General features: G+C 41.1%; 2 long non-coding RNA genes across 2 annotated transcripts; one reads left to right on the top strand and one right to left on the bottom strand.

Annotated features, from left to right (window-relative positions):
- Nucleotides 1-2,051: 2,051 nt before the first annotated feature.
- Nucleotides 2,052-5,928, bottom strand: LOC107993327 (uncharacterized). Its single transcript, XR_003696458.2, has 3 exons — nucleotides 4,001-5,928; nucleotides 2,592-2,682; nucleotides 2,052-2,199 (listed from the first exon to the last, which is right to left on the bottom strand). It is a non-coding gene; the product is annotated as an uncharacterized LOC107993327 (long non-coding RNA).
- Nucleotides 2,879-3,912, top strand: LOC114576917 (uncharacterized). Its single transcript, XR_003696457.2, has 2 exons — nucleotides 2,879-3,772; nucleotides 3,846-3,912. It is a non-coding gene; the product is annotated as an uncharacterized LOC114576917 (long non-coding RNA).
- Nucleotides 5,929-22,169: the final 16,241 nt, after the last annotated feature.

The raw sequence follows: 22,169 nt of genomic DNA, 5'->3' as shown, positions 1-22,169 counted from the left end.
TTGAAAAATTTTGAATATTTTCACAAAATATAATATGGAGATGTGAACGAGGAAAATTCGTATCGAAATATTTTAAAAATTTCTCGATATCGAACATTCCTACATTAAATTTTGAATAAATATTCTATTAAAAAAACGAAAGAAACTTTATCCAAAACATAAAATAAAAGATAGAAAAAGATAGAATTCTATTAATAATCTCTCTTACTTCGTAAAACACACGTTCGATACTCCACAGTTCGACATTCGACCACTTGCCATCAAAGGGGATGTCAGGAGAGTGCTTATTTATATGTATACTAGGGCGCCGATAATCGAGCCTTAATTAGCGCGGCCAAATCAATTGGGAGGGGATTTTTCTTTTGTCGCCATCTCGTGCTTTCACCATGTTTTTCGGTCTAACGATTTTCCCCATTTTTCTCGATCGTCCGTTTACACGGCCCGTTTCACTGACGATACAAAAATACTAGGACACATCACACGCTAAAGAAGTAAAGATACTACAGCAGACCATACTTGCGACATATAAAGAAGCTGTTTTCGCATCGTTAATACTGTCTCTCTTTCTTTTTCTCTGGTAATCAGTGGCCGACCAGTCAACTTTGTTTGCCGATGACATCTGTGCGCTCTCGTAATTGCGTACCTGCTATTCATACGCGATGAGACTACGTCTCGAATAAGGACTTCTATCAAGGACGCATGTACGTCGTCTATGCGCGTTGAACCTACGTTTATGCAAATAGCACTGCAGACCACGCGTCACGTAATCATCTCGACCGCGAGAAACGCAATTCTTTCGGGCTTGACGATTGATTGCAGAGACTGTTACCGTTCTTGTATCGTGTTGTCAGAGAGATTTAATTGAAACGTACGAATTGGAGTTGGAGGCACGAGAGATGTACAATAACAAAGTATTTGTATTGATTCGAAAATATTGGTCTTTGAAAGAATGAAATAAATTCTGATTTTGAGGATATACTTTATAATAGTATACTAAAACAAATGAAAATCCACCTCTGTATTATAATATTGAATTTGATTTATTTTATCAGTTATTAAACGTTTGATAGGATTGTAATAAATCCTTTTTATATGGATGATTATTAAATTTGAAGAATAAATTTACAGAAAGAGAAAGCCTGATATTGATTCTTTAGGTCCAAATTTAAATATAATTGAATTTTGTATCTTTAATTCCTTATTTTATATTTCCAAAAATAATTCAATGAATATATATAGAATATTTTAAAAATAATCATTTTTTCATTTCATTATTTTATTATACAATACATATTTATAATTATTTATATTTATAATATAATATATAAATATATTAATGTATATATATAATATATGATATATTATATAAATATTATATATATTATACATATAATAAAATAATGAAATGAAAAAATGATGAATATTTTTTAAAATATTCTATATACATATATATTCATTTTGAATTATTTTTAGAAATATAAAATTAAAGATAAAATTAAAGGAATTAAAGATACAAAATTCAATTATATCTAAATTGGATCTAAAGGATCAATATTAAGATTTCTCTTTTTATAAATTTATCCTCCAAATTTAAAATAATTATCCATATAAGAAAGATTAATCCTATCAAATGTTTAATAACTGATAAAATATATATAATATATAATATATATTATATATTATATATACATATATAATAAAATAATGAAATCAATTATATATCAATTAGTTTTTCATCTTTTTTTTATGTTCAATGATTAAATATTTCATTAGAAATCCATATACGTTTATGGATTCATAGTTGCGAAAATGTTAAATAAATTTCCTGTACATTTATCTAAAAGGTAATTCAAATATACGAAGCACTACAAAAATACCTGGTCTCTAAATACAACTAGCGATAAAACGTCTGGTTCGCGATGTGTTAACACATTGTTGACCGGTCGCGAGCGTACTCGTATTTTCATGCACAAACGTTGTTGACCGGTCATGAGTATACTCACGTTTGCATATGCATCAACTTGTGCAATTATTGAAGTAAAAAATGAATATATTATTGAAATGTTTATTACATTGAATATTGTTTGTTTAATTTTTATATTACTTATTTCTTTTATTTTACTGATATCTTAATTACCATTCCAGTACTGCTATATTAAATTTTGTAAATCTTGTTGTAAATTTTTCTCTTGATTAATGCTGAAAAAATAATTTGCATAAAATATAATAAATATAAATTAATTATTGAAATTGTAAGTAAATTTTTAAAATTTATTCAAATTTAAATTTTTTCAACTAGAAATTTGATTATAAGAACCGATTCTGATGGCAGTTTTTATATACAGTAAATATATCTGTCAATAACATTGTTAACAGTTCTTCGAAATCTGTATACATTCCTATTTTGAAGTAGTCCTCTAGAAAATTTAATATTATTATATTTATGTATTACATTACGATTTTATCTCTATTTATGTTGAAAAAAATAGACAGCTGCATAAAAATCTTATCCACGAGCAAAAACATGCCAAATAAGATAATGGTCATAAATCACAAGCAATCACTTATCTATTAATTCAAAAATGACTCACCACGTATCCAATTCCGATTTTAGAAACCAAGATCTTCCAGATAAGAGACATTCTGATATCATCAGTTTGCTTATTGTACGCATAATTGCTGCTACAAATATATTTTCATTATATCCATACCGTGTTTCCATACGTCAAAATATATCGAAAAAATATAGCTATTTCGGAAATTTCCACGTATACATTAACGATTGCCAAGTGTTTCGAATGGAGTAGAGAAACAACGATTCGGAGTGAACATCGACTGTTCGAAACAATAGACAGACAGAATGTTTCCGATATTTCTCACTGAAACAAAAATCACAGAATCACGTGACCACACAATGCGAAGATCGAACACATTCCACGAAGATTTTCTTTCGTCTTCGACAGAAATATCAAATACTTTCACTTCTTTTCAAACTGACAATCGTTTCCTTTCCACAATATCCTTCCTACGTTTCCTGCTTCTTTTATACTTTTCGAGACTAATCCTATCGAAGGTCGATACATATCGATTTTATCATATTTTAATAATACAATTTTTTTGATCGAAATAACAATTTTCCAAATAAAAATACAAATTCGTCTAACAAATTGGCAATATGATTAATGCCATAATAATTTAACTAACAAATTAATTATTAAAATATTTTCTCTAGTACAATCGATTTGTATTCGAGTAATCGATGCACTCCAACCGTTTCCGCGAAAGTAGCGAACTCTACATCGATTCCACTTGCATTCGAAACAATAGTACATAAACGAGAATCGTCCATGTTTGTTAGCGTCGTCGCGACAACAGACTTGTGTGTTTCGAAAAAGGCGAACGAAGCCAACTGTGCGGTCCGTTTACCGAGAGCTCCGTATTCCCTAGTGTATACTAAAACCATCGATCGCGTTTTGCATGAATGATTTCGCGGAGGGACACGAGAAAAGAGGACCATGGTCGTCTGGCGGAAAAGGACGAAGATCGAAGAGAAATTTCGGGAAGGCATCGGTGAAATAGAAGGGGAATTGGAAGTAGTAAAGTCTGTGTCGTTCGGCATTCAGAATGCAGAAAAGGAGCGAGGAAAGAGGAGAATGTAGGGTGGCTCGGCAGTTTGCGTGCATGTGTTTCTCGTTCGTCCCTATGCACAAGGAGAGAAGAAGAGTCCAGAGAACGCGAGTCGACCATAGAGGAAAAGGAAGAATTATCGAAGGTAAGAGAGAGAGAGAGACGGAAGCGAGAGGCCGCAAAATATATGCTGCATGCTCGTGGATGCTCGTTTGCAGCGTGCCCGTGGTCGGACAGAGATAATCGTGCCTATACCGGCTACGGATAGAGTGAAACGGAAGAAAAGGAGAACGTGAAACGGTTCGCCGAGGAGGCTGGTCAATGGTAGGCCGGCTATCGGAACACCCTTCTCGAAAACAAAGCCGGATCTCACCTTGATTTATCGCTGAGTGCTGCCGCGGTGCTGTGTGTTCTGCTCCAAACCAGGCTGCAGCCGGGGTGAATTCCCCGGCGAAAATTAATCCATTATTAGGTAAACGAAGACGGAATAACTGCGATTACGGAGTTCAGAAATCACCACTCTTCTCTACACGAAACCTCGACGCTTCTTCCGTGTATTTTATATCTTTTTTCTGCCTAGTTGCCCGCCACCAGACGGCTAACCTCGGTCCGTTGGAGTTCTGTGTACACACCATATACACGACCCGCCACTAAATCAGCTCCGTAAACGTATGCACGATAACGCGTGTCACGACGAGCAGTCGAAGCTTGCACACGGTAGCAAATCACACAATGCGCGTCTTCCTTACGTTCAAGTCATTCCCGTCAACGTCAACGACTCACAAAGATACCGGACACACGATTTCTTCAAATATTTTCCTTCGTGCGCACGCTCCCGTTCGACAAGCACGACGAGATACGCGACGCGGCATAAACGATACACGTGCGAGTCGTCGTATCGAGAGACGAACTACCCCTAACATCGGCCGAGAACGTACTGACATGAAGGCAACCGAGGAAACACGAAAGCGAAGCTCCGACTGAATCGTTGACGCGAGTGGGGGAAACCTTTCGGTCGACTTCGGAATACTTCGGCGCGTCTTCCCCCTCTTCCTTCCAATGAATACTTTACACAAGTGTAGGATTCTCCCGTTCTCTACGTATACGCTAAGAGTCCCGATGTGTATTCGGATTCTGCTCTTCTCTCTTTCTTTTTCTACCCCATTTCCACTTCTCCTCTTCTCTCTTTCATCTTCTCCCAATAGATATATTCCCTCTCTACCACTGTTCGCGCGAGTCTCGTACATGCACACCTGTTTACGCATACGTGTGTGCACGCGACGCGTACCTTATACTCTCTTCGCGGCAGTCTCCACACGCGCGATGACGTCACGCTGGGCGCCGTGGCGTGGATAACGAGATGGCCCGAGTCTTCCTCGGGACCCTCGATCGCTAATTATCGTCCTAGAGGTTTCGCCTCGTTCCGCGACCGGTTTGCTCCTTTTTCTCTTCCTTCCCGGCCTGCTGCCCACCAGACGGAGAAATCGTGCGCGGTTCAAGAAGAGAAGGCACCCGGCAGCCACCCTCTTCCCGGCAACGGCCGACGATTTTCGTTTCGCCGCTCGTTTCCCGGTGGCATTAATGATGTCTCGTGTAGGTACAGTCACGACCGGTTCCTCGAGACCTACCTCCTATCAAGATCAAGTATCTTCGACTAGCTTCGACTTCTTGGAGAGGACACGCCGGGGCAACCGAACAATTCCCATCTAGGGTTTCACGCGGTGTGTAAGACACGTCGTCCTGGTCCACACGCGATCCCTTCGAGTCTTCGTCGAGGAAGCGAAGTTGAATCGGTGTTCGAAAGGTAGCGTTTTAGAGGTTGGGGACGAAATTCCACGAGCGTGGACCGTGTGAGTGCAAAAATGAGCATCGCGTCCAACGTATAAATAACGAAACACATAGCCTCGTTGTAGGAGGCTGCGATGAGGGTTTGTGCAATAAATAACGGCCTAGCGGAGCACACCTGCAGCGACAAGGCGTGTCCGATGGACGATGAAGTTTAACGTCCCTCTCTCGTTTATTTCTCTGCCCAAAGCTATTGCAAGACGCGACACCAATAAAATGCTAATTCGCCCTTCCTCGTTACGAAAACGCACCCTCTATCTTGTTTTTTAACCCGATCCCTGGAACGAGGTGGCTATATACGCTACTATCTATTATCATTCATATCGCGTATTATCATGTATTATCGTTCATACCGTGTTTACCGATTCCTATATTATAATATCGGAGTTAAATAAAAAATATGCTTCATATGCACCCTTCATTCTTTAGTATATTTTTTTTATTTAAAATTATTTTATATATAAAAATGATAATTATTAAATATATTTTATACGCTAAATGTAATATAGGAGTGAGAAAGTATTTGTTTATAAGTAATTTATTGACATTTTGAATGTCACAATTTTTTTATCAAGATCATAATTGAAATTAATTCTCTTTTAGAATTTTAATTTTTTAATAAACTCATCAATCATATTACAGTTTAGTAGACACAATTTAGCAAATGATTCTTTAATAGATTATTTGAAATGCAATATACTTAACAAAGCTAATTGGACGTAATGTAATTTCTTATTATCTAATGGATGCAATACATTCTCTTCCATTCATTTGAATAATCTAAATACCTGACAACCTACGATCTCAACATCTGTTTTTAGCATAACTAATCTCTCAATCCATCAAAACCCACATATATTTAACAATCAATGATACTTGGTCTCAATTGTAATAATAAAACAAGTCTTTTTAATCTAATACAATTCCTCAAAATTCACATATCAACATTAAATCAAATTCTTCATCAAATTCATTTATTTCAAACAACATAATTAATAATGCGAAGAGGAAGTGTTTGGAAATCAATTTAACTAATATTTATAAATCTTACGATTTAGGAACAGACTTCTGGCAAATGTTCCCTCTTGTAAACGTGTCCTCGGCGTCTCCTCAGCGCGGAAGGGAAGCTCTGCAGCCCTCAGGCCACGGACACTTTCCCTTACCGCTCCCGGAATAGCTCGGGAAAGCGAAGGGTAGCTTTTTTTCTTCCCGCAGCCAGGCAACGGGTGCATAGGAACGACGTTGGATTGGTTCTGATTATGATCTCGCGTCACCCCAACGTAAGGAGCGCGACAATGACGATGACTGCAATTCCGCGTACGCGCAAGGTGGTCCATTATGATCTTCCAGCTGGATTGAGCGACAAAATAGTGGAGACGAGGAGTTGGAGGAATCGTTCTAAGGAGCTCGTCGAATGTTTTAAGAAATCGTGCGTTTGTATGGGGGAGAAGAAAGTCTTGCTGGGTTTTATCCATTCCTTCGTGTGTGCGTATATGAGTATACTTTTGAATGTTGTTGAAAAGGAATTTTTTTTAATTTTTCGTGGCCAAATATATATATATATATATTTGTTTATACTTCATACACGAATTATGTTGTTTATGTATTTTAAGATTAATCCTTGTGTTATTCTAGGATTTTGAAAAATCTGAAAAATATTCTACGAATATATATATATATATCTCCTCTTTCGTTCATCATAAAATTATGATTTTTTGAGTGAGGATAAATAAATTATCCTATTTCAAGATAGGATTTAATTTGTGATAAAATGTTGAGAAATGTTAATAACAGAAATATAAAATTTCATTTTACGAGTAACTTTCTTTTAAATATATATTATGTTTATAGAAAGTTTCATTTTATATACATATTATTAGAAAGTTTCTATATGTCTATAAAAAATAATCTATAGAAAGTTTCATTTTATTTTCCCCGTCTTATTCTCAAACCATTTCGTTTAAAACGTTCAAGAATTTTATAAGCAATTTTCAATTATGATATGCCTTCACGAAGTACCGGACGCACAGCGTGGTTTGTTAAATGATCTGCATAATGCGTGTTTCTTTTTCTTTTTTTTTTTATCCGGGAAGGATCATACGCGATATCCTCGTAAGCATAATGTATGTAATGGAAAGTAGAGTAATAAGAGATAGCCTATAAACCTTCACGGCGTATACAGCTCTACTTTATATTCACACGTAATAAAAACGTTGATTGTCGTTTGTTTCACGCATCGCGATCACGACGCAGGGATCGCGGCGAGCTATCTCACATTATCCGGATACTTTCATAGCCTGTAATATTAAGTAATTGTGCGAGTCGAGTCGACGTGTCGATTATAGTTCCTCTGTCAAGGACTCCCGAGCGAAAAAGAAAAGTGGTAACGGTTCACTGCACTCCTTATTAAATCCATCAGGCCCCGCCGACTTTTCGAGGATCAGCGCCGATTCGCCCACCTCGATACGATTTATCGAAGAAAGAAGGATATTAATTAACGAACCGACGCGGGAAAGATTCCCTCGGACAATGGGGCTCCAAGTTTTTCCAACGTCGACGTTGAAAGTCTGACGGTGGAGGAACGAAGAATTGTTCCGGCTGCAACAATACCCCCTGGCTCTAGAATTCGCCGTCGAACTTAAATTTTAAGAGTCACTGGCACGAATAGACTTGCCGACCTCCGCTAAAAAGCGTTTTTTCCACCGCTCGAATGGACCGCGGTCTGCCGCAGAAAACCCTTACTTTCCGCGCGACGAATAATTTAAGAGAGAAAAAGAGCGCAGCAACTCGGAGGGAAGAAAATGAAGAGAGACCGCGAGAGACGGGCGTAGGAAAAAGTTTTCGTTAAACTCCTTCTCCTTTTCTTTTTTTTTTTTTTATTATTATTATTATTCTCCTCCTCCTTCCTTCCCTCTTCTGATTTCACCCTATCTATCGATTTCGGCGATCGACGTCTACGGCGGATTTTCCTCGGCGAGTTTTTATTGTGGACGCGCTCCTGAGGATTCAATTTCATTCTTTCGTCCTCGTCGTCGAAACCCGGGGAGAAACCGGACCGAGGGTGAGCGTCAAAGCGAAAGTTTCCATAATAACGCCTTTACCACCGATACCTCCTCTCATCGCCGACAGAAACCCAAGAACTTACGCAAATGAACGGTTTTCGCGATCTCACGAAAGGAGAATCACAGAGAGAGAGAGAGGAAAGAAGTTCCAGTCGGAGGATTCAGACGATCCTCTCTAGATCGCCTTTCATTATTTGTGTATCTCACAATGTGTATCACTTGAATTTTATTATATCTATCTAACGGCGATCGTGAAAACACGATTGATCAAAAGGATGAGAAAGATTCGTAACTTTTTTCCCGCGGAAGAGCAGACTTCTGTACCGAAGTCTTCGTGAACAAGGAACAGATCTCTTCATTACCAACAGAAGTTCTTCCTTCTTTCTGCTCGAAGAATCGAGCGGGAAAATATGAAGTCTTTGAACACTTTTCGACGAAATATCCAGTGAGAAAATGACTGAAAAGGTTCGATATCACATTTTCATAAATTTAGACGAATTTCTAATTCTCTGGCAAGTATATGTCTATTTTCTACTAAGCCTCACAATTTAAAACGAAAAAGATCAAAGAACTTTTACAACGCTAGCCTTCTTCACTTCTTCTGATTCGTATTCCCATGTATAAATTCAAGTTTCCCTATATATCATTCTAAATAAAAGTCAAACAGTACATCCTGCGCTGACGCTACCAAATGGAGCAACTACCTGACCACCTGAGGAGGGGAGAGGAAGAAAACTCTGTTTTCCCGTGTTTTTCAACGCGTGACAGACCGAGGTCTATCGGGATGAAGTCCTCAGAAACGGCACCGTACGCGACATCAGGTCGGAAATACAGGTTTTTGTCTGCCATAGAGAGAAGTTGAGACCCTCTCTCTCTCTCTCTCTCTCTCTCTCTTCCCTATACAGTTAAACCCCCAAGTGTAGACCCTCATTGTTGGGTCACGGTTGACATTCACGGCGTCCAGGCGTCCTCGTCGTCACCGGTAGAATTCTCCGGGGAGTGGATGCCTCCCAAGTCACAAAGGATCCTCTCGCTTCTGCACCCTCCAACTTCCTGCGCCGTAGGAGCCGCTTTAGAAATCCCCCGAAACCAATTTATCTTGAGAAGCCTAGGCCCAGGCTAAACGGATTTTCTCTCGGCTGGCATTAGACGCTTTTATTCGACGTGAAATTAGCTTACGGACTCGCAGATCGATCGTCGCGAATTATTCCTTCATTTCTCCTGCTCAAAAACTGTGGGAGGAAGGATCCTCCTCTTCGAAATTGAAGATCCTCCGGATTCGAGGACGATCCTTTATTTCCACAGTTACGAGTCTTAATTAAAAAAAAGAAATTAAATTCTCTCGCGCGTTTATCAAGCTTTATCATGTTCCGCCGTGCGAATGATGGATCCTTCGCTCCTTGGGCCAACGAGCGAGTAATCGTGGCGACGTACAACCGCGTCACACCCGAGAAAGATCACGTCTAAGCCACTCCACCGATGAGATTACGACTTCCTGCGCCCTATCTTTCACGGTATAGGCACGTACTCGCACCAATTGCTCGTGTACGCGTGTGGTGTAACGTGTGTGGTGCGCTGACCGCGGCCGGGTGGTCGGGTACAGACAGATAAGACGCGACCATATCGGTGCAACGAGGAACGCGATCCAGGTGTATACACACCGGGGCACGCTCTCTGTTTTTCCCCCCTCTTTTTCCATCCGCGCTCCCTCTTCCCCTCCGCCTCCTTTCCCCTCCTTGTGGGAGAACGTGTGCGTCTCTGTTTTTAAGCTTTCCATTGTAACGGTTTAACGCTCGAGCCGGGGCGTCGTTCGTTATCTGCTTATGGTTGGCGATACCCGCGTTACGAAAGCGTTCCTTTCTCTTTTCCTCTCTCTTTTCTCTTTCTCCCTTTCTCCAATGCAGTCACACACACTTGCGCGGAAGAAGAAGAAGAAGAAGAAGAAAGAAGCAATCCTTCGAAGAAACGAGAACCGACCCCGTTGTCATAATACCGGTGACAAGAATTCTTCAGATACAGCTCGACGACTGTAAGTTACGGGCCACTTCGTTTCGAAACGCGCAGCGTTGAGGAGGAGGAGGAGGAGGAAAAGGATCGCCCCGGCGCGAGTCACGGTTCGCGCCGAGTCATCTCCTCTTGGCTTCCACTAGAGGAGCGTTTCTTCCTCTTACGAGAAACGGGACCGTGCGAATGGTAGAAGAAGAGAGGCAGGCTTAAATGACCGATAGAGCGACGCCGCGGGGTTCCGTTTCAACCAGTTTCTGGACGCCAGTTTCTCGCTCGAGCCTCCTCCGAAAAAAAGGCGCAGTTACGCGCGTATTTCACTCGAAATACTTGTTTCTTTCTTGGCCCGGCTCGAGACGGTGCTTCCTCCCTATTGTTCGCCACGAGAGGCGAATGTGCGCGGCCAGCACCGTTTCACAGAAGTTTGCAAACAACTATAGGCGACCTCCTGGCACGCACCGCACCCTCGTGTCTCGTATGCGCGCGGATGATGGACGAGGATCCGGGCCTGACTCCGTTTCACCGTCGAAACGTGGGCACGGCCGCAGTTTTATCCGGCGGGATCTGTCCGCTCGTCGCCGCATTGACAGCTACACGGGCGTGGAATAAATTATGAAAATAAATCGTCACTCGTTCGAGATGAACTATCTATCGGACGGGAACACGCGGGGTACGTGGCCGTCCTCTCCAGACCAATTTTTCTCCCTCCTCCGCTCCTTCCTTCCTCCCTATCATCGGATGAAGGAACCGTCTGTTCGCTTTTATTTACCGGATTATACAATTCCCCGAGCTGGCACGAAATTATGGCGGCGAATTATATACCAGATATTGCTCTCCCACGAATCCCCTTTCACCGGCACGGATGGGGGAACTTTTCACGGGGAACTTAATAAACTCCCCTCCCCTATCTCCGCCTCTCGCTTCGAAGAAAGAACGTTCCTCCCTCGTGCAAGCCCGTGCCGATTTCCGTGCGCCACAGGATGAATCTCTGTTCCTTTAATCGAAATATATCCGGTCGAATCCAAGTCGAAGCAGGTGGTTGGAAATCTTTCTATCCGCGAGGGTGGGAAAGGGAAGAGAAGAGAAGAGAAGGAAGAAAAAATAAGTAAATCGCAGAAATTGAAATCGAAAGAGAAAATCGCGCGACAAAAGGCGCAACGAGATCGAACGTGGTAGATCCTCCAACGTCCCCCTCCCTCTGGGAACGTCGCAGCTTGGATACGTGCCGAGGGGTAACCCGAGACGCAGGAAAGGGAGAAGATGCCAGAATGAGATTTAATAAATGCCACAGGCCACAGGTAGGCGACGTCTTAGCACCGCAAACCCGCCTACAGGGAGTCGGATTTCCTCTGGACTTCGATAATTCTGCCCCCCTCTCCCCCCACGCGCCTTCTCCTCTCGTGTCCTCTTAACGAGCGCATCGTGGGACGTGCATACGTTTCGTGTACAAGCGTTACGCGCGCGAAACGGACACCTCCTGTCCACTTTGCGATTCGTTCGGTCGCCAAACCATGGACGTAAATCGAATCATTGTGGTCGATGGCGGCGACCCTCGCGCGACCCGGCCACGAAAATTTTGTATTCGGAGACTTGAACGCGTGGACATGCGCGCGGTACAAATGTCGGATGAAATTATTCGAATCCGTGGCGCGCAACCCACGACTACCCTCTCGGCCTGTCAGTCCCGTGGAACCGAGCTGTCGCTCAATGCTATTCAACCGGTGAGCGAAAGTTACAGTATGAAAAGAGCATTAATTCGTGGGCATTTTTATGCAAAGAAGCTGATCGAGCGACCACCCGTCACTCGTTTGGTCGAGTGCCAATTTAATTCCTCCTTTTCTCCTCGATTTTTCGCCACGGTAGGAATGAAACGCTCGAGTTTCACCTTCCAAATCGTTTACAGCGGTTTAGTGAATACCGTGAATGCCTTATTTTTTAATCCCGTTATTTTCAATGGATAAATAGAGTGGGTGGAAATGGTTAGGAAATTTTGTGAAGAAGTTTTTTCACAGTCAAGAATTGTATCGGATAAACGAAAAGAAACGAAGAATTTTTTATTTATTTAAAATTTTTAGTTTTAAAGAATAATTTTAACAGAAGAAGAATTTTAGAAGGACGAAAATCGAATAAGAAATTTTTCTGAAAATTACAATTTCTGAAATCTCGACAAGCTGTACGCGGAACAGTTTTATAAAAAAAGCTCTTTATTTTATTATTTTTCTTTCTCATAAAAGAATGAAATTTCATAGACGTAGTAACAACAGAATTAAAAATGATCATCACGGATTCGACCGACATCCCAAAATTGCGAAATATTCACGGTGGAGTTTACTCGCATACGAATAAAGTAGAGATCGTGTCAAACGGGCCACAGTGTTTTCACGAAACGCGTTATTTTGTAACAGAGAATGGGAACCATAAACACAACTGGGAAGCAGTATACCGGATAAAATGTGGCTGCTTGTAAAATTCTGTCCAACGAATTTTTACGATCGATACCGAGCCAAATGGCAATTGTATCGTTGCTAATAACGATCCTTATCGAGGATCGTTTGTTAGATGCTGGAAGTGTTGTTTCCTACCATCGTGCCAATAAACGAGTTCTCTCGAGATATTAGTTACTGCAACCAGTTGCACGAAAAACAAGCAACACGAGTACTGCAATATTTCTGCTCTGGTTTCTTGCATATTGCTTTTTTTACCATATGAATTTTGGAAATTCGATTCGATCGTAGATGCCAAATATTGAATAAAATATTAAAATTATCGTAACGACAAAAATGTTCTAATTAATATTACAAAGAAGAATTACACGAGGACGTAATTCATTAAATAAATCTCGAAATGGAACAATTTCTTTAAAATTATTTATCCTTGAAACGATTATGATTGGTGGACACGGAGAATTGAATAGGATGATATTTGCAAGAATTCCGAATGAGTCACGAGAATATTGGTTTAACACAATCGATATTTCCCCTCTTAGAATAAGTAGGTATAATGGGATTATCCACTAGAGGCGTATATTTACTGAATTATCGTGGAATTAACAATGGAAGTTTATGAACACCTCTGTGACTCATAGTCAATGTAGAGAGAGCGATACGTAATTGACATTTCTTCATTATTTGCCAAGATCGATTCTTTCCACGACATGATAAATTACTTATTTTCCCTATTGAGATATAATCATAATCTTCCTAAATAACGAATCTTTCTCACTCGACTGATCTTGGTTATCGAAAAATTCCTATCACTGAAAAGTACACAAAACTTAAAATGAAAAAAAAAAAACGCTTTTACACGAATAACATCAACGTCCCATGGTGTCCCAAACAACCATTCAATAAACGATACTAAATAATGATTATTCAAAAAACGACATTTACCACCAATAACTTAAAACGTACGCCTCTTTCTCTTCCAACCCCCAAACTCTCATCCGCCCACTCTCGTCTCCCTCCCATTTCCACCTACCACAAATTTTTTCCCTCCTCCCGGTAATCGGTAAGCAGCTTCTTGGCATCCTGATAAAAATCAGGAATTTACAAAGACACTTCGCGGCAGCAACGATTAGGGGGGCAGAAAAAAAATGAAGGTGGCGCGGAAAAGAGAGACAGCGTGGTTACCAAGAGAGACCCACGTCCATAATAAAGTCGTAACGCACTTCCCCCCGTAAATTCGACAGAATATTACGGTGCAACGGGGGGACACGGGGGCCTGTTTCGTTTGCCGTAAAGTCTTGGCCGGTGATCACCGGGAAATTTACCGACGTGTCAGATCTCTTCGTGGACCGGCCACCACGGTCCCCCGTCTTTCACGCTCGTTTCACGCAATATATCGACGCGTATACACACACATGTGTATATAAAAGAAACGCGGCGATGCCCTCGCGTATCGCGTATCGCGATAGAGACGCTTCCTTCTAACCTAGTAAGATATCATCCGTTTCGATGGGGGGTCTTTCCTCGATCCCTTCGACCCCCTTTTTAATTTTTCCTTTTTCTTTCTCTTCCTTTTCGATTCCAGTTTGTCATCGATAATGGCGATAAACGGAAAACTTGCACGGCCCAGCTTTCTAATTTACATTCGAGTTCTCTGCAACGAAATGGACGGCGACTCGGTTATCGAGAACCGTATCTAGCCGGTGCAGGACTGTCCCTGGATATCCCGATTTCATTTACAACCAACCACGTATCCGGGGATTAAGATAATTCATTGCTGCTTTCTGCCCGTGGAAACTGTTCGCATCGCACTTGCGTTCTTCCTCGGCGTGACACGTAATTTGGTAGACTGGCGTTCGTTAGATATCGATGGAAATACGAGCGAGGATATATGTATGTATGTATATGGTAGTTGGCGTTATCGTGGCTCTGGATCTGAGAAAAGTGAATGGGCGTGAAATAAAAAATGCGTAAGTCTAACGGTTAATATTGTATGTATTTAGCCCGTCCTGAGAGACAACTAGTGCAAGGAAATATAAATAAAACGCAAAGCAAGGGATAAGTGTGAAAGAAAGAATATGTAATCGTATGAGTCAAAATTATAGCCTGTCCAATGAGTCGAGCTAATAAATAAAATACTTCGTTTAGCGTTCGAGTCAAGATACTTGAATTTATATCACTTGTAAGTCATGTTCGCGTAGAATATATATAGCGTGCTCGTTATATATATATATATAAAACAATGTTAATGAGAGTGGTTGAGCAGTGGTTACGCACGAATATTAACTACTAACGTTAATTATGGTGATTATGGATATAATAAAAGTATAAAAGTATAAAAGTTTCGCGTATAAAATATTCGATTGAGCATAAAGATTAGAAAGTTAGTTAACGATAGCTTGTTTCTTTTAGATCAAAGGAAAAATAAATATATATATATATATATATATTTGAGAAAACATGGATTTGGTTGAAACTTGAAAGGATACATCAAGTGAGGTAAATATGTGTAAGAGATTTGTACGAATAAAATATTTTTCCTTCCTTCAGATAACTGATAATAATAGATTTACATTAATAAAATATTTGTTTCTCAAATTTGAGCAATTTGAATTCAAATCGATTTGACTAATGGGAACAAGTATAGAAAGTTGAAAACATATTTTAAGTCAAATAAATAATAGGTTTGTATTGATATGGTATTTTAAATTACATAAAATTATGCATTTGAGTAATTTGAACAAGATTTATGCACGCACAAGTCGTAAAGATTTATCATCAGTTGCCCGACAAATTATAACGAAGAACGAATTTATATCGAACTGAAAAAGAAATAAATTATTTAACATATTCGAACTATCTATCACTTACCTAACTTTATAACAATAATAACCCCGCTTTTAATGAAATTTTAACGCAACAGAGCAATTTCTTTTTAATAAGGATATCAAATTATGGAAATTACGTTCGAAATGTAAAAAAAATTCTCCACTCAATAACTCATTCTTATCGTTTAAATTGCTTAAATTGCCCACAGTTTTCAGATCTCTCCGTACGAGTCTCTCCTCGTAAGATAACACTTTTGCGACAAACTGTACGTAATCGCAAGCATTCGTTATCAGCTCCCGACTCGGCCCGTTGAACCGCACAATATTACATCGATTAACGCAAAAGCGTATAAAAATCCACAGCACGTACAACCAAACACCATTCGAACCTTATCTCGCTCGAACCATCTACTCTCCAACCCAAGCTCCTACGAGCAATCCGTAGGATGGTCCCTGGGAATAGGCAACGAGGCGGTTATCGAGCGAAACGCATCTGGTCGTTCCTCGCGAGCCGTTAGGAATTATAAGTTACAAGCCGATTTGCCTTCGTTCCTCGAAGCGGATCAGGAAGAAGGGGAGGCGCTTCGTTCTCGTTCTTCTGCTAGGAAATGATCATTGTCGCGTAGGTGTAGTACCGATATGCTTTCGTCCAGCCATTGCCTTTTCCCGCACGAGGAGGAATCCGGAAACGAGCCGATTCTGATTCCTCTTCGATCATCGCTTTTCTTTTCAACTCGCGTATTTTCAAGGAATTTAACACGAGTAGCTCCCTTCCAAATTCGAAAAGAAATCCTGTCGTGGTCAGAAATTCTGCTGGCATGCAATGTTCCACGAGACGCTTATTTACAGATACAGAAATGTGTACACACGCGGTCGTGAGTCAGAGAGGCGAGATAAATAAAGATAAGAGGGAGCAGAGAGGAGAAAGTACTGGTCGTGATAATAATGTACAGTTGTACCTGGTATAATGAGCGGCTACGTTTCGTATGATTTACACGGAACCGGTGGAAGATGGAGTCGGCTCGAGACGCGGTCGATGATTTACGTGGATCGAGATTAATAAGATAGCGGCGAGGGACTACCGCGCAACTTGTACACGATGCTTTCGGATCCTGTGAAGAATTGGAAATAATTGTTTTCGAGAATAGAATCTTGAATGATTTTCTTTTAAGTTGACGCAATGTGAAATCGAAAATTCGAGATTGAATTGCATCCTCGCAAAAAGCCATTACCAATCTTTAATTTTTAATATACTCGAATATATGTTAGTAGATGTTTATTAATTAAACCGATACGCACACAATGATCATTTTCTCATGTTCCTTATCGTTCAACGCGTGCTGCGATGAAAATACATGTAGAGAAAGTCTCAACTATCTGCTCGTAATTCTCTCACATGTATGAATACCTAAGAGGGACGCATTCCAAAGAAGCGAGGAGGATCGTCCTCCTTGATTTCCATCGCGTGTCCGACTCCTGTTCTCGCACCCGTGAAACGCGCTCTGCCCCGTTATTTATTGGCTCCGGCCTCGATCACGAGAATTTCCGTGTAAACCGTCCTCCAATTAGATACGCGCGTGTTACGCGAGCGAAATCGAGCCTGTTGATCCGCGTTTCGATCCGGGATCGCTCGATGCGACGAGCAATGCACGAAGAGGAGAGGAGGGGGGAGAGAGAAAGAGGAGAGCCCTCTGCCCCTTTTCCTCGCGGATTAAAGAATCGCTCGCGTGTACCCTTAATTTACGACGCGGCCGAGTTCGCGCCGTTAACCGGCGCGATATCCTCCGCGGTTTAATTAATGATCGCGTTATTTAGCGACCCGCATCGCGTGTGAGAAATTGCCCCACCACGGGGGCAACACACCGTGTTGCTTTTTCGGCCACGGAGCTGACAAATGGATGCGCGATTATCGATAGGGTTCGTTAATAATCGAACGGCGCGCGCGTTTCGCTTTTCGATTTCGATATCGGGGAGGGGGGATTGATTAATGGAGGAAATATTTTCGACGATAAGGAGGCAAGGATTTAAAGATTTGGAGGGAAGGTCGAAGGTTGAAATCGATGTATTATTTGGTTTGTTTAGAGAGTTGAGATGTTTCGAAACGATGAATAAATGGTTCAAAATTGAATATAAATGAACGTTATCGAAGGTTTGTGTAAAATTCTATTACGTATTCATCCGTGTAAAAAATTAAATGCAGAATTATTTAGCACTTTCGCTGTGAGAGATTGTATCAAAAATGTAGCTATTTTAAGTAACATTATTAACTGCACCGATTTTAAATTAATTTCCTTTCGATTTATTGAACGCATTAGAGCGAGACTGTTCCATTATATCAGAAGGGTGACCAGCGAGACCAAGTTTTCCATCATTTAGATTGCTCAGACTGATATAATATAGGTTACTTGTTTCATTTCAATGGAATGACCGCGTATGAACATTCCTGCACGTCTTGAACTCGATATTTTTAAAACAAACTCTATCCTTCCTATGATATACTTTTTAAGATATATAATATAACGTTTGACGAAAGTATTAATAATCCGCCCTTTCTGACAATGTATCTCACGTTAATCTGATTACAGTAATTTGTCACAAGATATTTTGTCTGTCCCGCAATATAAATCGAATCTAAATCCGAGAAAAATTAAAACCAATTATCAGAAATATCTTTCTTCTCTTCTAACAAAAATTGACAATTCCTATTTTAAACTTTAATTTTCTAATCTAAAAAAATCTTCATCCCCTGCGTTCCGATACCTGCTGACCAAAAATTAAAGATACCGGAATATCTATCTTTCCTTTCTCTCAAACTTCTAATTACAATTTTACAATCTCCTCTCCGCTGCATCATCTTCCTCATAAAACAATCCAACACACCCATACGCAATCCCACGGTTGCACAACCGCACGGAAACCACGGAACAGAAACGATCGAGGCCCGATCGTTGAGGGAGAAACACGAACACGGGGGAGGCGTTCCTCGATTCTCGCGCGTGAAAAAGAAATCCCATGAATTATTTGAGATCGCGGGACGAGCGCCAGTCGTTATTTCAATTCGTGACGCGGATATTTTCATATTCCAATGGGCGCCATGGCGCAATGGAAACGTCCATCGTTCGATCGACGATGAATAGACCATCGCCCGCGGCTTCCTCCACGGTCCGACTCGAGTGGCAAGCGGAAGTAGACCTCTCTCTCGCTCCTCGTAGAAAAGGAGAGAATCCGGACGACCACCATGGGGGACGCAGAGGTTCGAGAAGGGGAGAGAAAATGGCGAGGAGTGGAAAAGGCGTGGGCGGTTCGTCCAATGTTCCCGTATTCACGGCCAGTCAAAACAATCGTGTCAAAGAGAACGCGTGAATGCTACTCGTGAATGGGATAGCCAAACAGTATTGTAAAACATTACGCCAGAGCGATCGAGCTTGGCGAATGATGGATCCTCCTGTAACAAGACTGCTCGATCGCGCTCGAGAGTGTGTATCCAGCGATTCGTTTAACGATGAATCGTTTTCGAGTGGCGCAGGAGAAGTCCATTCGACGTATCTGCTTGTAAATTCTAATCGTTTTGCATCGGGGCTCGAGCTATTTTTGCACGCGGTTTCTCGATTATGTGGATACGTTTGAAAGTGCAATAATAATATATGGCCGTTGCTGGTACCACTGGGTTCGAGGCCAATCTCTTTATTACTTATGATTCGGATTGATTTAACCGAGTACCATTAAAATACAGTTTTTTTTTATTTACCATTACGAAATTGTTTTAGATTTCGAATTTCGAATTTCGAATTTCGAACGTGGAAGAAGTTAAAATGATTAGTTTTGATTTCTGGAAAGATTGAATGCTGGTTACTCGAAGAATTTCCGAAAATCTTGATCATATTTTTGTATTTGAATTTAGAATATTGAAAAAATCATTTCGAACAGGCGAGAAAAAGGAAATGAGCATTTATATTTCTCTAATTCGATTTCTTTGGATATCGTACCACGCGACTCTATGCGAACGATTTTATTTATGCGAACGATTTGCGGAATTTACACGCACAGCGGACGGGGGGGACAGGCAGATAGGCGCGACCCAGTTCGATATTTCAGTGAGGGGATATCATTAAGACCGGAAGCGAATAAAAGAGGCACAAGAACAACGGATCGGTTCATTCTTGTGCTGGCTGTCTCACTGAATCGATCCCACAGATGGCCGAGGGCCGAATGCCAGATCCGCTCCCGCGGAATCTATTTTCGGAGACGAAAACGTCGTGGCTCGTGCCATTTCTTCCACAAAATCAGTTACAACGTCTGGAGGATATCCATCATCTCCTACGTCGTTAAATTAGAAACTCTCTGATGAAATAATATGCTCGAGGCCAGTTTTTTTTTCTTTTTGCAATTACCATCGAGTTTATGTAATAATTTGATATCCAAAAGTAATCACAGAAATTCGGCGACTATCTGTATCGATATAAAATAAATAATCTCATCATCATCATTACAATCGTCTTTATAAAACTCGAATTTTTCTACTATCCTCCACTTCTTCGTCCTTCCATAGAAGAGATTTCCACGTTGCTTAAATTCATAAATTCCCTGTAAATTAAATTCCCTTTTCTCCAAAGTCTCCAACGCATTCGTATTAAATCAGCGTCTTGCGATCCCAAAGATTGTAAAATCTCCGGAGGCAGGGAGATCCTCTCCGTAGTTCCGTTTTCCATCTAGGTGGAGGATCGATTAAATATTACCGTGGAAACACGAGACTCGAAATAAAGTGTTACACGACACCGTCGGGTCTCAGGTAGGTTCCTCCTCGGCTACGTTCTACCTAAGTAGCCGACGAACGCCTCGGGAACGAAAAAAAGCGGAGCCTCGAAAAGCGGAAACTCGAGAGGGGTCCCCGCGACCGTGGCGCCTCCACGGCAGAAATCCTCTTTTTGCGCTTTACGAGCCTCTTAAATCTTTCAACCGTTGTCCACGGGTGGACGCCGTCGTTGTGGAACGCCCTGCCTCGATTCTCTCTTCAATCTTTAACGAAGGGAATAAATGATTTTTATGCCGGGGGATCCCTCGCGATCCACCGACGGGGGATGTCTCGGACGCCGCGTAATTGAATGAAGGACGCCTCTTGCGGTTAATTCGATCTGGTGTCCGTGGCCGCGACCGATGCTCGAGTTACGACACCGGAGGCAAGATTTCCATACGATGGGCAGGGGAGGGGAGATGATCGACGATTATGGGGCAAGGGGGAAGAAGGTGAGAAAATTATTGGTCCGTTTGGTGTTTCGATGGGTTGGGATGGATGATTAAGAGGGATGAAGGAGGGGATGAATTGATTCTCGAAATCATTCTTGTAATAATTTGTCGTTAAAAATGTACTCGTTAATCAATATTCTTATCGGCTCCCATTTCTGATAGTATCAAAAATATTTATGAAATCGAACAGAAAGATTCCACGATCTTTGAACAGGCATATAACCATAATTCGAAACGAATTGAATCAATGCGATTGATCCCCGCACTCGTAAGAAGATTAATAAATTCCAGCTATCTATCCGATTTGATCAATTATCGTTTGATCGCGGAATCACAATGATCATTTATAATGCGACTCCATACGTATACGGAATACAACCTACTCGCTTTAGGAGATCAATTATTCAACCGGTTGCAACTAGTGTGGCGCAAGATTCCGGATGATCTCATCGATCAACTTGATCGAATTGTCGCCCACGCTTCTATTCTACACGTTTCAAAACCCTTTACACGTCGACCGCAATATCGTCGAAAACGAACCAGAAAAGAAGAACAGGAGAAAGAAAGAAGGGAAAAAAATAGAATAAGAAACAAAGTTGTTCGAAAATATATATCGCCTGACCGTAGGTTAAGCATAGAAAGAGTCAGAGTCAAGTTTAATACCAACTTCCTCTCCGCTAAATGCAAAGTAAACGGCGCACGGTGGATTAAAGGCGGCACGGAAAATAAAATCGAAAAGAACCTTTTGGTGGTACCTATTGTATACCACAGAGAAAGAGAGAGAGAAGCAGAGAAGATACGGTCAGCTTAACTGCATCGGACACGTAGTGGCTCGAATTCTATTTGTTGGATTAACGGAGCCGGCCGGGTATCTCCTTCCACCCGTTTCACGCACGATATAGACTCTACGGGAATCAATTATCGACCTTACCAACCGCGCAGCCCGATTAACCGATCGCGCATTAATTGAAACGACAAATGGCGGTCGGGAATCAGCTGTTCCCGCTTATGACGCTTATGAGAACCTCGTAATAATTAAGAATACACGAGATGGAGTTACCAATTAACCCGTAATTTATGCGGATTTCGAGGGATAACGAAGTTGGCCAGGTGGA

The sequence above is a fragment of the Apis cerana genome, linkage group LG10 (assembly GCF_029169275.1).
Source record: "Apis cerana isolate GH-2021 linkage group LG10, AcerK_1.0, whole genome shotgun sequence".
Classification (NCBI taxonomy): Eukaryota; Metazoa; Arthropoda; class Insecta; order Hymenoptera; family Apidae; genus Apis; species Apis cerana.
This window is presented reverse-complemented; position numbering and strand designations above follow the sequence as displayed.